The sequence below is a fragment of the Typopeltis vanoorti genome, chromosome 15, assembly GCF_054136105.1.
Source record: "Typopeltis vanoorti isolate ZY-2024b chromosome 15, IOZ_Tvanoo_1.0, whole genome shotgun sequence".
NCBI classification, from domain to species: Eukaryota; Metazoa; Arthropoda; class Arachnida; order Uropygi; family Thelyphonidae; genus Typopeltis; species Typopeltis vanoorti.
Window position 1 is genome coordinate 60,083,408 of NC_143563.1, and position 18,611 is coordinate 60,102,018.

The 18,611-nt window shown below is 34.2% G+C and overlaps 1 protein-coding gene across 4 annotated transcripts in view; it reads left to right on the plus strand.

Moving 5' to 3' along the window:
- The window catches only part of LOC150098793 (uncharacterized), a 327,468-nt gene that overhangs the window by 211,410 nt on the left and 97,447 nt on the right, over positions 1-18,611 (plus strand). The window lies entirely within an intron of this gene.

Consider the following 18,611-nt stretch of genomic DNA (forward strand, 5'->3'; position numbering starts at 1 on the left):
ACGTTTGGAATCTCCATCAGGACAATGCTCCAGCCCATAGTGCACTGCCTGTAAAGCTGTATCTGTCTAATAAAGATGATCCCAGTGTTGGACCATCCACCTTACTCACCAGACTTGGCTCCATGCGACTTTTACCTTTTTTCCAAAGTTGAAATCCGCACTGAAGGGCACCCATTTTTAGTCAGTGGATGAGGTAAAGGAGAAAACGGTAACTCTACTGAAGCAGATAACACCTGATGACTTCCAACACTGCTTCCAACAATGGAAAATTCGTATGCAACGGTGTATAGATAGAGGAGGGGAGTATGTTGAAGGGGATAACAATTAAGTTGTACAATTGTAATAATAAACCACTTTTGAAACTAGTCTCCTTATTTAATAACCACACCTCATACATCTGAAATCAAAGTAATGAATTAAATTTCTTCTTCACTCTATTCACGCAAGAAATAAAGTGTTGATAGGAGTTATGAACCATATTGCTAATGTTGTTCCAAGAAACTGTATCTAACATTGGCTGAAACAGAATGCAGATAGAAGCATACAGAATTTAATTTGTTAATGTTAACCTATGATAAAGAACACATTCATGTATGAGGGCTGATAAAGCTTTGTGATAAATTCATTTTGCCCTACCTGGCATTACATGCTCTCTAATATAAAAGCTTAGGGATGATGTTATTTCCCTTACATCTTTTAAGAAATGTTAGGTGATTAATCACTGAAGCTTTTTTGCATTTTAGATTTTCATAACAGCAAACCTGTCTTTTAATGTCTCCTTGCAGACTATTTTCATATTTGATATGAAAATAGTCTGCAAGTTCATATTTTAAGAGAAAATGTTTTGCAACCAACGAACATGCACTAATTATTATTATTATTATTATTATTATTATTATTATTACATCACACCTCCAGGGAGTCCAAAGACTCATCAAGGGAGGGCATCTACTCTACAACTTTTCGTCTCACTACTCCACCAACCTTCATCAGCTAACACCAACGCCAACTACCACCACTAGTACTTTCACAGACAATCACAACATCTATGCCCACAGCAGGATTCGAACTCCGCTGCCTTTTGGCTGGAGAGCGGATACGCTAACCACTTGGCCAACCAGGCCGGTGTAAGCTAATAAGCAGAAATAAGCTAATAAGCATAAACGAATAAGGAAATTTAATTAGTAGCTAAAATTTGAAAATTGCACCTACTAATTTCACACTTACAGAGAACTGGTGGCTTCATCAGAGCCTCAATAAACACCAGAAATATATAAGTAGATAACATAGCTGTCTAAATACTAAAAAAACGTTACAATACTAAATAAATTCATGCTAACAAGTAAACGTAAAACTGTGTGGCATTCATTAGCTGTCTGTCTGTAGTTAATAACAAGATGATTGTTATCAAAGTTGAAGTCTGTGATGTTAAAAGATTTAATAAGCGATTTTCATATGTCACTTAATATTAGTCCTTGTTTTTTATTCAGTGATCTGCATGAATAGATAACCATAACTGATTCCTTCAGAAATTTGGAATAAAAATTAATATTTATTTAGAAGAGTAACATGGAAATTTTTCCAGAACTTATTTATTTAACATTTTGCTGAGAAGAATACATGCATATGCCACCACGCGCGCACACACACACACAAAAAGGGCATGCAAGACAATAAAATGCATAAAAGATGTATAAAAGAATACAATAGCGTGAGGTGGCACTGTAGTCATATATACATATAAAAATATACAAATAAGGATAAAATTAAAATTGAATGTCTAAGTTAGCCAATCAACAGCATCTGTAGAAACTGTTATAAGGTCAGTTACTGGTCCCGTGTAGACTCTGTGAGGACAGTCAAACATGATATGTTGTATAGTTTGGTTATCCTCACCACAGTCACAAGATGAGTTTGGTCTTAGTAAATAAGGAAACTCCACACCTACCATGGTTGGTGCAAACCCTGTTTAGGGAGGTCTATATTTTTTGAGGTGGTCAAACCCTGATGGATGGCTGTTTGGGTTAAAGACAGTCTGCCAGATTACCAGGACTTTGGCAGTCAATTCCACCTGCCATGCTATTGTTGCATCATAGCCCTCAGTGACAAGTCGTTGTGCCATTATAATAGGCGGATGTCTTGACTTTAAGCCTCTGTGATGTAAAGCTGTCAATATCAGAGTGTATAGGAAGCAGTGGATTCTGGCAAATTTTGTTATATTCACAAATCAGGTTGTCTTGGTCATAGTTGTGGCAGTTGTATGTAGCTCAGAACTGGTAGCCAATATGATGGAGTAGTCTTTATTGTTCCAGAAATGATATGCATTGTCTGATTCAACACGGTATCAATTAATTTAATGTGTGCACTGTTTAGCCAAACAGCTGAGCAGTATTCAGCAGTTGAGTAAATGAGGACCAGAGAAGATGTCCTTAATGTGGGAGCACAATCCCCCTCCCAGATTGTTCTGGCAAGTTTATGCAGTATGTTATTTCTGGTTCTGAGTTTGGCAGCAATATTGGAGAGATGTCTATTAAAGGAAAGGGTTCTGTCCAGATACTCTGGATTAAAATTGTGTGGTAGTATGTTCCCATTTAGTGGCACTCTTAAGATGTCTCATGCCATGCTATTGTTCAAATGGAAACAGCATGTTTCAGTTTTGTTAGTGCTTTGAATAAGACGCCACTTCTCAAAGAAGTGGTTTAGCTCCTCTAGGTCACTGGTTAGTATGTGCTCTATAGTACAGAAGTTCTGGTGTTGGAATGTGATGCATAGGTCATCAGCATATGTGAATTTTCTAGACGTTGTCCTTGGAAGGTCAGAAATATACAAATTGAATAGAAGAGGGGCCAGAACTGACCTTTGTGGGAGTCATTGCTAAGTGTTCTTGGCTTGCTCATATCATCATCTACCTGTATCGTTCTATTAGATAGTGGGTCATTTTTTTTACATTTCAGCATTCTAAGGAGCTTTTAGATCATGCCATTCCTCCATACGGTGTCATATGCAGCCGTCAAGTCTATAAAGACTGCTCCAGATCACCTCAAATCTATGATTTGTCTGTTCTATGTAGACTAAACCACAAGAACACAAAAAAATTCTATATCCCCCCTGGGTATTTGTAGAAAGAATTGCTATATTTAGGTGACCTCAGGAGGCTACAAACAGTTTGAATTGGTTTAAAAGTCGTTCTAATGTTTATTCTTGAAAAGAGATGCCTTCCAATATATTCTTCTTCTTCTATTGCGTCAGTCTTATGACTGATAGCTTAGCAGCATTTCCTTCCATTCTTCTCTTCCGTTTGGTTTCCTCTTTTTTTTTTTTTTTTTTGAGTATGTTTTTAGTCCGGTGCTTGTTTTATTTGATTAATGTATCTTTTCCTTGGTCTTCCTCTTTTGATTTTGCCTTCCATTATTCTTCTTGTCAGACTTTCATGTCATAAGATATGTCCAATCCATCTTTCTCTTCTTGTTATTAATCTTTTATCAGTGTTCTTGGGTTCATTTACTTCTTTTTGCAATTTTTCATTAGATTTTTTGTCTCTCCATTTTATCTTTTGTATTCGTCTCCAACACCACATTTCAAATGCTTCCAGTTTTCTAATATCTCTTGTTCCCATTGTCCATGTTTCGCTGCCATAAAGTGCTCTACTCCATACATAAGTTTTTAGAAGTTTTTTCCATAGTTGTAGACTTAAGTTTCCTTTTAATACCTTTTCCATTTTATTGATTTATTTATTGTACTCTCTAAGTATTTGTAATTCTTTACTTGTTTTATCTCTTTCCCATATTTAATTTTCTTTATGATCATTGGTTTCTTGCTTGCCAGCAGAATTTGTTTTTTTTTTCAACATTTATTTTCATGTGATATTTATTAAATATTTCATTTGTTGTTTTGATTAACTCTTTTAGTCTTTTTCTGCGTTTTGCTATGAATGCAATATCATATGCAAATCTGAGGCAAAATATTTCTCCTCCACCAATCTTTATGCCACTGCTTGTTTTTCCTTTAACTTCTCTGTTGAAGAGCAAGGGTGATAATATGCACCCTTGTCTTACTCCACATCTAATATGTACAATTTCTTCTTTATTATTTGTTCTTATGTATCCCATTTGTCTTACATATATCTGCTTGATTACTCTTCTGTCCTTATAGTCAATGTCACTTTTCTTCACAATATTCCACATCATCTTCCAATTAACTTTGTCAAATGCTTTTTCTAAATCCATGAAGCATATATATGTTTTTTGGTTTAGCTCCATTCTTTTTTCATTTGTTTTTCAATTATAGTTCTCAGGCTTAGCATTGCTTCTCTTTTTCCTTTCCTGAATCTATATTGGTCTTCCTCTAGTTGTGAATATATTCTTTTATATATTCGGTTTTGTATTATTTTTAATAGGATTTTGCTAATGTATATAATTAGAGCTATTGTTCTGTGTTGGTTACATTGGAGAGCATTTGCTTTCTTGGTGATTGATATTATCAGGGATTTTGTGAAGTCTTCTGGGAGATCTCCATTTTCATATATTTTAACTATTAGTTCAAATATATAATTTTTTGTTTCCTCATCCAGATTTTGAAGGACTTCACTTGGGATGTTATCGATTCCTGGGTTTTTCTTCTTCTGGCCTAAGCCTTTAAGTGCTTTTTCAAACTCGTCTTTTATTATTGATGATCTGCTATTGTCTTCAGCTTCTGTGTCATTTTCTTCTTCCTGTTTTTCTCCTTGATACAGATGTTCAAGATATTTCTTCCATTCTTGTAATATTTCTTCAGAATAAATAATTAGTTTACCATTCTCATCTGTTAAGGCATTATTATGTGTGGCCTTTTTTTAGTTTGTTGCTCATTTTTGTTATTTGATTATAAGCTGTTTATAGATTTCCTTTATTAAACAGTTCCAGTAAATATAGAACTGCAATTGAGTCTCTAGACTGAATATTCTGGTTGTTGAGAGAGGTAGGATTTGAAAATAAAATCCTGTCTTTTGGAATAGCCATTGAGGAAAGGAAAAAAAAAGTTAGTGCTCATTTTCTATAATAGGAATTCTTTAGGGTGTGGATTAAGCCTAATTTTTAGCTCATATCAAGGCTTTTTCATTAATTGTTCAAATAGAATGAAGAGGAAATTTAATTCATTACTCCGATCTCCTCTCACATTCAGAAGATCCTATTTTTTTTTAAAAAAGTTTTTACTATACTGTAACTCCAAAAATCTATAAGATGATTTTTTTTATGTGCAGTGTCATAAAAGGAGTTCAGACCCCTCCTACTGGATACTGCCAATATGATCAGACTGAAAACTGCTGTTCTTTTTCATCATCTATTGTTTCTTGATTTGATTTTACATAGCAGTTTAAGTAACTGGAAAGTGGGAAAGATTTGCCCATCTATACATGAAAAAATTCATTCTACTCCTCAACAGATAATGTTCTTTGTCATATGTGCAGTGTCATAAAAGGAGTTCAGACCCTCCTACTGCCAATATGATCAGACTGAAAACTGCTGTTCTTTTTCATCATCTATTGTTTCTTGATTTGATTTTACATAGCAGTTTAAGTAACTGGAAAGTGGGAAAGATTTGCTGATCTATACATGGAAAAAATTCATTCCACTCCTCAACAGATAATGTTCTTTGCTCGAGGCATAACTTAAATTAAGTTCCAGCAAAACAGGTCTGCAAAGGAAATGCCTAACCATCATTATGTCTATGGCCTTGGCCATGCTCATGATTATAAATTAAATGCAAATTAGGATTAAGTATTTGAATTTCTTAAAATGACTGTCACTTTCATTTAAAATCACTGCAGTAAAAGAAGACATTTAAACAAAAAAAAATATGAGTTAAACGACAACAACAAAATTCACTGATATACTCACAATATATAATTATAGATTTCTATTGTCTTCACAAAAACTTGCCTACACTGTGAAAAATGAACTTCAGTGATGTTTCAGAATATCGAATCCTGTAATAACAGAATGTGGTATTTGTTGGATGACTGGAAACATGGTGTGCTATGCTATATATTTCTAAGACTGCACATATATAAAAATAAAGATTGAGGTTGCACATAGCGGCTGTTCATTAGTTGATAAAGAAGAAATTAAAAATACTCCACTATATTGAGTGAAAGACCAAGGAAGGAAAGCAGTCGCAAAAATATATTTATGTGTAATAAAAAAAAAGACTAATTCATTATACCTTTCCATCTGTACAGAACTTGTTTAGCTGGAATAATTTCTGAGATATTTTGTGATAGGGATTCCCATTGTCACATTTGTGACACATTATCCTTGGCAATGAAAGAAGTGCCTGAAAAAGCTTTTTGCATAATAAAGCTTTTCAAAGAAAGAAATAAAGCTTTCCCCATATGCCTATGTATTAAAGTTTAGCTAGCCTGACTACTTTTTTTTTTTTTCATTCTCATTAGTTCATAGGATTTATGGACAATTCATCACAGAAAAAAATCACTGAAAATGTTATTCACCAGAAAATTGAAATGATATTGCATTGATATTGATATATGAAAAGTAAATCCAGTGCAAGATAAATTTCACAAAGAATACTTTATTTATGTATTATTTATTTAGATTTTAAATAGATATTCATAATATTTTTATTCTTATTCTTATACAGTGAAAGTAATATTTTATTGATCAGTGAGTTTCCTACTGTTTCTTCTTAAAAAGTTGTAAATATTTATTCTTACTTAGATACTATGTATGTGTGTGTGTGTGTGCGCACGCGTGCGTGCACACACGTTTTATCTGAACTAATTCAAAAGAGAAGTGTTTCAGTTATTGAATATACATGTTTGAAAATGACTTCACTTTTCCTACATAGGAAAGATATGTTGTACACTGTTCTAATTTACAGAGCTAGTTTAAGATCATAGGTGCACTTTTGAGTAATTATATTAAAGAAAATGACAATAAAATTATGTAAATGCTATAATAATGATGTAAATCAGCATAAGCTAAATTGCCATCTGCAGCTGCAATACTAGTTTTTACCTTCTCCTCCAATTATTTTCAGATGAAGAAATTCATCTCTCTCCTAATAACAATTACAAACATCCATGCGTATCACAAGTTTTGAATCCACAGCTCACTGGTGGGAGAGGATATGCTATCTAGTCGTTTGTTAATGACATGATATTTCTGATTACAGTTTATTTTCGAATGGTTCACAAGAGAAGTAATTATGTATTTCACATTGGGAGCATCCATCTATATATATATAGAGAGAGAGGTTTTTTTTTTTTCAGTAAAGACTAAATATAAAATTTAAAATTTCTTAGTATCATAAAATACTAGTATTGGAGGAAAAGGTAAAGACTAGCATTAAAGCCCGCAGATGGTGATTTATCTTATGCTGATTTACATCATTATGATAGCATTTATGTAATTTTATTATCATTTTCTTTAATATAATTACTCAAAATTGCACCTATGATCTTAAACTAGCTCTGCAAATGATAGCAGCATACAAGATGTCTTTACTATGCAGGAAAAGTGCAGTGATTTTCAAAATACACATGTTTTCAATAACTGAAACACCTCACCTTCTGAATTTGTTCAGATAAATAAAATATATCATACCTGGATGGATGTCTAAATGCACAGAACAGAAAAATAGTGAACAGTTAGAATAATAAATATTGTTAAATATTGTGCCCTTTCTCTCTAACCATTCTTTAATATTTTATTTTCCCTAATAACTATTCTAACTATTAATAGAATAGTTAATAGGAATATGTAAATAGTTAAATATGAATATTAGTTGGAAATAACTATTATCCCTAAATATTCTTATATATGATGTCCTTTCTCCCTAACCAATCCTATTCCAGTTTTGTAAAAATTAATATTCCATCTACAGAGCCTGTAGTATATAATAACTTTATATGGAATAAAAAATTTCAGAATGCTAAATATAATTGAAATAATAAATAATGCATAAAATATTTCTTTTGCCATTTTTTTTTATATATGGGCATGACATGAAATAGGATTTCAAATTTTCTTGCAAAGAATTTTCATGCGATTCATTTTCTACACGATGAATTTTCCCCACGATGATATGTCCAGACACAGTTCTTAGCAGAGACCATGCAGAAACCTTATGAGAACAGAAGTCTTCTTTTTATTTTACCGAATGAATTATGATTCCTCAAAGGCTTAAAGCTGTTGAAAAAAAATGTTGCCAAACATCCAGTATTCTTTCATAGCCAAATAGAATTTTAAAATTTTCAAATTTCAAAATTTACCAGAGAGCTTACAAGATTACAAGAGCTTACAACCTTCACCATCAGATTGAGTGTTCTTCAACAGATGTTGGTAGATCTCCTAGTTTGTCCATAATATGTCAAATTGCATGAACAAGGATCCTTGTACACATCTGGAACAGAGAGGGAAGTGGATCTTTATGAGAGTGTTCATAGTGAAGAATTTATGGAGACACAAAAAACACGTTGGAGTAATTACTAAAATTACTTATAATTAATAAAATAAATCTTGATTTTAGGAGGGTGGATAAGAGGATCCAGCTTCAAATGAGGTCTGAAAGAAGTGCTGAGATTACATTTCTTACTATTTTTTTTTTTTTTTGAGGTGTCCCGAGAATAATATAGGGTAGTATTTTCCAAAGTGTGGTACACAAAAGAGTTATGAGTCTCAAATAGTTTGAACCATGGGTCAGTACTGTCTTCTAAATTTCATTAAATCTCTGTTATATCTATTCTATGTATGTTGGTTTAGTATAACTAAATATGCATTTTTTTTTTAATTGTTTCAAACGTTTCACAAAAATACCTTTATAATATTATGAATATCTTTTCCAATATTTTTCAACTAAAAAGAAAAATAAATATCACATAGAATAAGAAACCTTTTTTTTTTCTTAACTAGAAAAAAAAATTTTCATGAAAATTTTTCACTTCATCAAGATAATTACACAAATAAACTAAAAAATCCTAGAAAACAAGTAATAGCAGTTAATAACTCTTGAGAAAATATTTGAATATGAATAACAATGGAAAGCATACATTTGCTATTACACTGGCTGCTTGTTTGTGGGATTCTATATACTACTGGTAAATGCAATTGTGTTATAATGAATTAATGAAGACCAAACTTGATGTAAAATCATCCCTTTTTTTTGTTGCACTGTAGAGGATGTTTCATCATTTCTGATTTTTTTAATTCTTGAAGAAAAACAGTGATCTATGTGGAGCATTTTTGTTTGTTGCCATACTACTTAGTGTTTTGTTTCAGTTGTATGTACTGCCAGTCCTGATTTGTGTCTTCTTTCATTCCTAACATCTTTGAAATGTTCTGATTGGCATACCACTCCAGATCTGTCTGTCGTATGTAGTGTAAACTACTGAGGAGGTTTAGAAAGTTTCAGGCGATTAGAGATCTTGTTGATTGAGTAGAAGGTGTAAATTTTGTTAGCAAAGCAACCTTGCTATTTTGTCTCTGAATGATTGTATATATGAAGGGAATCACTGCCCCTCTCAAGTCTTTATTTTCTTGTTCATCTTATTGTTTTGGAGGTTGAAGTATAATTTTTTTTTTATTAATGTTCTATTATAGCCAATTTTTGATAGCATTGAACTCAGATATTGTAACACTTGGTTCCTTTTTTCTATGTTAGTGTGGAAATTCTGTAGGTCATATCACACAAGGAATGGATGATGCCTATTTTTTGCACCTGGTGGTGATGAGAAACAAACAGGTCTTTATTGTTTTTGGATACACTAGTTGAGGTATCCAAACAAAACATGCTTTTAACTTCTCAGTTTATACAAAGCCAACAAACATAGGATGTTTCCTACACTCCACACCTCATTACCACCTGGTACTTTTCATCCAACTAGGATGAAATGCAAACTAAAAACTCATTATCATGCAAACATCACAAGCTTTAAAAACATAGTGATGAAAACAAGGACACAACTATTTGGATATTTGTAAAGTCCATTTAATAGTGTATGGCAGGGATTCTCAACCTATGGCTCACGTACCACTGCCTTACTTGTACATCTAATATCTTGAATTAAATACAGTGGTACGCCACTGGAAAAGGTTGAGAACCCTGGTGTATGGTTTTCTTTTCAATCTTTCATCACAAAAGTTTACAACACATATACCATTAAAGGTAAGTTAACTTATCCACAAGAAAATTCACTAATAACAAAAACATAGTTAACCACTATTCTTTCATGGTATTTCATTTTTCTTCTAAAGGAAATCATTTACAACTCTCCCTTGTCTTAACATATTTCTTTTATTCACTTCTTTAATCCTCTTCTACACCGCTCTACTACAAGTTTTCTCATATCACGTATACACTGGTGTCCAAAAGCTAAGGAAGTGTAAAATCTCTCATGATATGTAACTATGTAACTTATGTTCGCTTTACATGTTTTTCTAAGGAGATTGCACTTAAAGAAATGTAAAATTTTGTTTGTAATAATCTTGTATTAGTAAAAATTTAACCATGGGTCTTTGTTAAAATAATGTGGCACATGACGTCATGTAACACTATTAATTCATGTCCATATATGACAATTTCAAAAGAAATGTGAAGAATGACATGTCCGAAGATCAATACATGACCATATATGGAAGTTTCGAGAGATGCGTACAATGGAAGTCTAGACCTTTATAAGGCAAAACATTGAGAAGAACTTTGTCCTAGAGTTTTCACCTTCTCTTACCTGGGTCTACTGCCACATGAAGTGTGTTGTCAGTAATTGAAAGAGAAGTGCTATAGTTGTTTGTTAGTTTTCCAACTTCTGCCTGGATCCACTACCATGAGAAGTATTCTGTCAATTGTCAGAATGTCCTGCTAGAAAAGAGTCTAGAAAATATCCTGCTACACATTGCTGCATGATAAGGGTCTAAAGGGCATAGAATAATAGACGACTCGGACAAAGAAGAAATTTGGCAGGAAATCAAGAACGAGCCAGCAGAAGGAAAGAAGGACAAAAGGGAGCACTTATATGTGAACAGAAGATTCATGTAAAAGGCAATACTGAGCAAGAAGTGTAAATACTTATGTATGTGATAATTCAAAACAAGGATGTACATCAAGTGTTATTGGTACATGTAAATTGATATTGAATCAAGCTTACTCAAGGTTATGCTTTATTGTCAGTTTCTGTATATATTACTGACAGGATATTCTGGATTGTGATTTAGCTTTAAAGGAAGTAAATTAGAACTTAGTTTGAATTAGGAAGAATTGAAAATAACAAAGAATTGCTATGCAACTGTATGTATATGTATATGTGAATCAAACTGTAAATGTTCCTTTTTGATTTAATTAAATGGTTTGTGAACAACACATTGAACTGATTCCGTCAATGCACTAATCCTGAAAATTTCAAACCTGCATAAGATAAAGTTTATGTAATCAATAATCAAGCCACAACTAGTTAAAGAAAAGGTTAACATGAGCAGGGAATGTTAACAATATCTGCTTTGGCTTGGGTTAAAAATCTTATAATCTTGAACTCCATACATAGTGTAACTGGTGTAGTCGTAAAATAAATAAATTTGTTAGACTATAGAGCATGAGAACATAAGCTCTAGTAGAAATAAATAAATGATGGAAGTTGACAATTCGTGATATTTTAAGTAAAGAACAAAAAAAAACAATGCAGGGTTAAGATATACATAATGTAACAGAAAGAAAATATAACAAGTGAACTACGTTTTTACATGTATATGAAAAAATTTTCATGACTACAGCTAGATGTAGACAAATTTATTGCCAGCATAATAATAAATTATATTATAAAAAATGTTTTATAAATTTTGTACAAATTAAATTGCAATACATTTTTAGCAAAAGTTTCTGGAGGAGGAATTTCGAGCATTTTCTTCCTAAGGACATAGTTAAGGAATTAATGTACAGTATTTACAGAAAGTACGCTCGGTTAGCCTAGTGGTTATGCACTTCGCAAACATATGCCTGGGGAACGAGTGTCCCTAGGTTCGATTCCCATCGATGACGTGAGGAGCTTAAGGATCTTCCTCAGCCATAGCCAAGTTAGCCGGTCTTGGTCATGGACACAGGGCTTTTTCCCAGTTTATCTGGGGTTTTTCATCCTGCAAGCAGGCAAACTGTCCCCGTTAACACACACGGATTACAGTCATGAACATAGTCCATAGGGGGTGCAGCAGAGGAGTAGCGAACTGGCTGCTTTAATACGCCAGTAACTTCTCATTTGGGGGGGGGGGGTCTCAACCTGTCCTAAACAGATGAGAAGAATAGGATAGATAGGATTTACAGAAAACTATGTAGAGAGACATTTCAGTATGGAATATGTGCATCCTGAACTGTGATGCAGCTCTCATATTGTACCATGCTTAGCCAAATGATTCAGGAGTTCTTGAGGCAAACTGGCCTACTCCTCCTTCAGAGCAAGGATAATGCCTTGTTTGTTTTCTGAAGGAGGAATTTCGAGCAGTAATGCATCTCCCTATTGTTTCCCAAACGTGTTCTATGGGGTTGAGATCTGGGGAGCGTGCTGGCCATACAATTCGATTAATATCCTCAGTCTCCAGAAGTATTTCCACTGCTCATGTACGATGTGGCATCCATAAAAATGAATTATTTGCCTATAGTACCATGTAGCAGTCGAACATGATGTTGACAAACTGGTTGCAATATTGTTTACCAGTTATAGCTCCTTTCTCCAATACTTATAGCTCGGTGTTCCATTAAGCATAATGACTCCCCACACCATGATCTCCAGCACTGCCATATCTATCCCTTTCAAGAACATTCTCATGATGGTAAGCAGTATCAAGTGTCGTTGAAAGTTTTTCACTTGTTACTTTATAAATTAAAGATACCAGGAAATTATCTGCCTCAGAGAACATAAAAAATGTGTTTGTTACTATCATTATAGCAAGTCAGAAGTGGATACTTCAGGACTGGGGCAACTCATAGCAAAGGTGGTATAACTTTAACTTCTCATCACTTGCCTTAGTATCCCATAATGCAAAGCACATCTCATTGTGGACATGTGTAATGCTATGCATTAAGGGAAGGGTCACTGCCCAGACTGGTTTCGACCTTTATTGAGGTATCATCAGTGGGAGCCAGACCCAGATGCAAGGAGATGTGCTTTGCATTATGGGATACTAAGGCAAGTGATGAGAAGTTATACCACGAGTTGCCTCAGTCCTGAAAGATACTTCAGGCATAAACTTTGTTTGCTTACAATTCTGCAGCTTTCTTCAAGCCTTTCAACAATCCCCCCCCATCCCCCATGAAATCATCCAGATGATGTCTTTGAGACGTTACAAGACATCCAAGTTTGCAACTTAATTCCTTCACGAAAAGAGCTTCCTTCATACACAATTCGCTTAGCACAGCCTCTTGCCTTTTATCCTGTTGAGTGGTACCACATGATCTCTTTGCATGCAATTTGAATGTGTACCCCGTTTCTACTTGAAATCGTTAGTTATGCTTTTTTATAATAATAATAATAATACAAATTGCCACAACTGATTTGTCTGAATTTTCTGTAATTTTCAGAAATAATGTTTATCCTTAGGTTTTGGACACCAGTGTAGCAAAGAGCATATTGGTAATGGCAGATGCTTTACATTTGTCATTGAAGCATTCAAGATGTAGCTTCTCTGTTACTTGATGTATCTGATATACTCTGCAAAAAAAAAAAAAAAAGTACCCTTATTTTCATTCTAAGAATGTAAGCAATATGCATATTTTACTGAATGAAATATTGCTTTCATTGTTATAGAAGAGATATCTCACTATCTCTTCTATCAATAGCAAATCTACAGTACAGATGCTACTGCATTCAACTAACAATAGAATATCATATTAAACTTTTCCAGTTTAATAACTGGATTAACAAAATTTTCCCATAGATAAATCATGTAGAGATGTTTAAGTGAATTTATATGTCTTTACACTGGTTTGTATCTGCTGATTAGCACAGAATCTATGCTTCTTCATTCACTTTGTGGACTGAATCATATGTTGGATATTATTTGTTTCTTTTTCACAGTATTACGACACCAAAACAATAAATTATAAAATGATGTTTATTAACTGGTTTATGTTTTGCCAGATTTCAAAGTAGCATCTTCAGACCATATTATTTGTTACAATTCATGAGCAACAATGAATACAGGAAACATTCAACTTTTGACAGATAGAAGATCTAAAGTCCTAATCTGGTGCATTCTAATGTTGCATAAATAATAGCTTTTGACAGCTGTTGGGTTGAAGTTGATTTTAAGATAATTATCTCCAAATTTTTGCCAGATTAATGCAACCATTTGTTGAGGTTAGACAACTGTTTGATAGTCATTATCAGCTCTAAAATAGTCTCTTTAATTTGTAACAACTTCTATAAAGCACACTAGGTTTCTTATATCTGATCTGATGTAATGAGATGTGCAAAGCATTGTCTTCCACTTCTGACTTGCCATAATGATAGTAACGAACACATTTCTTATGTTCTCTGAGGCAGATATTAACAGTTTTCGTGTATGTCCAGAGTAGGCCAAGTTACAATCCCAAAACACTGTATACTGTAAAATAATGTCTTCTGTGTCATCTGTAAAATTTATATGTTATTTTATATATATTTTACTTTGTTTGTTGTGTGCTTTGCTTTGTACTAGCTAAGTTTTTATTGCACCTTTGTGCTAAGTTTTTACTGTGCCTTTGTACTTCTATCAACTCTACACAGATAAGACATTAATCTGCTTAAAAGTTAATTCTACCAAGTCTAATTTCTGCCCCCCCCCCCCCCCGACATTAAACAGACCTAAAGTTGTCAGCTTATTTAACATATGCAGTTCACTAACTCTTGCACAAAGCGATCAGAAACATTTATTTTTTATCGACTGCACCATTCTGATTGTATTTATATAGTTATAAGAGTTAAGGTGAGGGAAACAGGAGATTTTAACTATACACAATTTACCTTAATGCAAGTCGTGGCTAACCAAAATTTAATATGCAGGCAAGTTCGCTAATTTTTTTGAAAATAGTGCATTGGCTAGAGAACAGGCAAGATAGTTCCAAAACAAACATTTTATTCTAAGCAAAAAAAGTACAATACATATACAAATAAGAGAATGAATCTCTCTAAGCCCTTTCACTTACTAGGAAGGCAATATTAACATTCAAACTTTCAATACATACATTGCTTAGATACCTCAATTTACAATACTAACTAACTTGACTTAAACAATTAGTAGTTCCCTATATCACAATTAAGCACATATTCATTCGTTAATGTAAAAACAAGTTAACATTTAACTTCCCTTTAAGGACAATGATTTAATTACTGCTTAGGTACATATTGGGTTGGCAAATAAGTTCATTCGGTTTTTCAGAGTGGAATGAAACATTTTATTTAATATATATAATACATACTAGTCAGTTATATATTGATCCTCTTTATCAATGACCTCTTGCCATCTGTCCACCAACTTCATTATGCCCCATTCATAAAACTCCTGAGGTTTACAGGTGAAAAACCAATCCAGATATCTTTTGACAGCCTCCTCATTAACAAAGGTTTTCCCGTTAATGAGGAGGCTGTCAATTTAGAGAATTCTGCAACGATCGGAATAAGTGGTAATCGGAAAGTCCCAGGTCCGGTGAATACGGAGGATGCGGCAAAACATCCCAGCCAAGACGTAACAATTTACTCCTGGTTGTTAACGATGCGTGGGGTCTGGCATTGTCGTGGTGAAAGACAACTTCTTTCCGATTTGCCAATTCAGGATGTTTTTTGCAAATTGCACTGGCCAGCCGTGTTAACTGTGAGCAATAGACAGTTGAATCAATCGTTCTGCCTGACGGTAACACCTTTATAATCCCACCACACAGAGAGCATGATCTTCTTTGGGTGCAATCCTGCTTTCAAGGTTGTTTGTGGCAGTTCACTCTTGTGCCCCACCCCCATGATCTTTTACATACCACGTTATCGTACATGACCCATTTTTCATCTCCCGTAATGATCTTCAAAAATTAGTCGTTTTCTTGGCGATGTTGCATCGAATCACAGATGGATATGCGAGCAGTCATATTGGCCTCAGTCAATTCATGCGGCACCAAAACGTTGAGTTTTGAAACATATCCCAGCTTGTGCAAATGGTTTTCAACTCTTGTATGGGATATGTTCAGTACTGCAGCAATCTCCCGCATTGTTTGTGACTTATTTTTGTCGACGATATCCTTCACAACACTCTAATCAACCTCGGTTGGGAGACCGGCGCGAAGCACATTATTGATGTCGAAATCTCCAGAACAGAATTTGGCATATGCATTCTGTTAAGGCACACCTTCCCCATATATGCTGCATATTTTTTGTGGGCCTCTGCAGCTCGTTTGCCTTTTTTGAAATAAAAAAGCAAAATATGCCGGTAATGTACGTTATTTCCTTCCATTTCTAAAAATATGTTACACACATGTAACTGAAGTAGACCGAACGAAAATTCACTGAAAGGTTATGTGAAATGTCACCTTTCGACTGTGCAATAGTGTTGCGCGGTAGCGCAACAATAGCAACAGGCGAAGCAGCCTAAACTTGTACTAATGCATAAACCGAATGAACTTATTTGCCAACCCAATATAATTCCCTATAAGCACACATACAATATCGACTTGTAAGCCCTTGACATTAACAAAAATGGTGCTTGCTTACATTAACCGTTGGATAGACAGTCCAATCATTTAGCCCAACCTTTAGTTGGATCATTTTGACATTGCGTCCTGTTCCTAAGTGATTGTAGCTGCTTGGGCGATTCTGGCGGTACTGGTACAGAAGTTTCCTGGAAAGCCTTTGGCTGAAAATTTCCATCAGGGACTTGCTGGGCGAAATTGCCGTAATCACTACGATGTCTGTGGCTACCTACGCTCTCATAGTGTATTCTTGCTTCCTCAGAACCCTTGTAAGGAAATACGACCTCTCCTATACCCGTGTTGGAAGCATTTCCTTGGGACTGGACAGCACTTTGAACCTCTGGTTTGTCTTAGTCCTTCTTTTAACCATTCTTGTCCCCTCCGGTCTTGGTGTATTTTCTAACATCTCATGATATTGCAACCTCTTGATGTGCTTCGTCATCACGATAATCTGGGTTAGTCTCTTACTTGTCATTTTATATACAGGCCAATATACATAGTTTATGCACTTTTATAGCAGAATTAATTATTCATTTTAGTACAATATAACTTCTAAAATTCAAAATATTTAAAAAAAAAACTGTAAAATCGAATGCAAAAATTTTAAGAAAAAAATTAATTATGCAAGCAATTTTACAATACAGGATGTGATGGATGACGGAGTTTGTCTTTTTTGGTGAGCATATCAGGGTTGCTAGTTTAAAGTATGGTTTTAACTTGGTATGAAGGTTATCTTTCTTTAGTACTTTAGCTGTTGTTTAAGAGATGTACTAGAGTATCCAGATACATGAGATAGGAATAGTGGTGTTTTGTATGTTTGTGGAAAAGAAAGGTAAGGAGACATGTATGTTATCTATTCTGTTGGACCTGTAACCAGTAGCCAAAAAAAAGTGTGGTAGAGGTAGTTAAGTTCAGTGGCAAGAGCTGTATCACTAGAAAAAAATAGCCCTGGCTCTGAGTTAGTATTTTGAGGATGATCTCATACTGTTAGGCTGGATAATATAGTACTTCTTTATGCAGGTATTATCTTCCAGTCTGTGTTGGCTTTCTGTAAATGGAAAAAGGTAGAGTGACTATCTAAAAGATGCAAGTGCATCATGAAAGGGGTGACAATATATGTGTGTGTGTGTGTTGTGTTTTTTTTTTTTTTTTTTTTTTAATATCAATTGTATTTTAGGATGTTGACTATTTAGATGCATTCCAAATATAAAAATTAGCCAAAGGAAAGGACCCATTGCAGCACCATTAATTTGTTTGTAGATTTTTCCTTGCCAATTAGTTATCTTCATACATAGTAAATGTGAATAATTCAAAAATGTGTTTCATAGACTAAAGCTTTTGATTGTCTTCAGCATGTGAAACTGTGGGAAACAGTGAAAATAATGGGTTTTCCTCAACACACTATCAGTTTGATAGTTAATTTGTACTGGTGTTGGATTAACTGATTGGCTTCAGATTGGAAAGAGTGTCCACTTTCTCCTTACCTGTTTAGTATCCATCCTGTGGATGAGCTTAAGACAGGATAGGTGGTAGATTGATCAGTAATCTGAGGTATGCTGATAATACAGTACTCCTTTGTAATGACAAGGAAGAACTTGGACAAATTCTTGACAAAGTTAACAAGATCAGTAAGAACAGAGGACTTCATCTCAATCTGGCAAAACAAAGATTATGGTTCTCAAATGAAATACAGACAAGGGAGCTCCTGAGAAACAAGTATATCATAATGGAGAAAGAATTGAGTCATCAAGTTTGAGTACCAGGGATCCATTATTAATGAAGAATCACTATTCAGAAGAAGATTAGGAATGGCTAAAACAAGAGTCAGAGACTTTTCTCAAATCTGGAAGGATGGATCTATCTCCATAGGAACAAAGTTGAGGATTTTGGATGCAGCTGTTTTTCCCAACATCAACTTATGG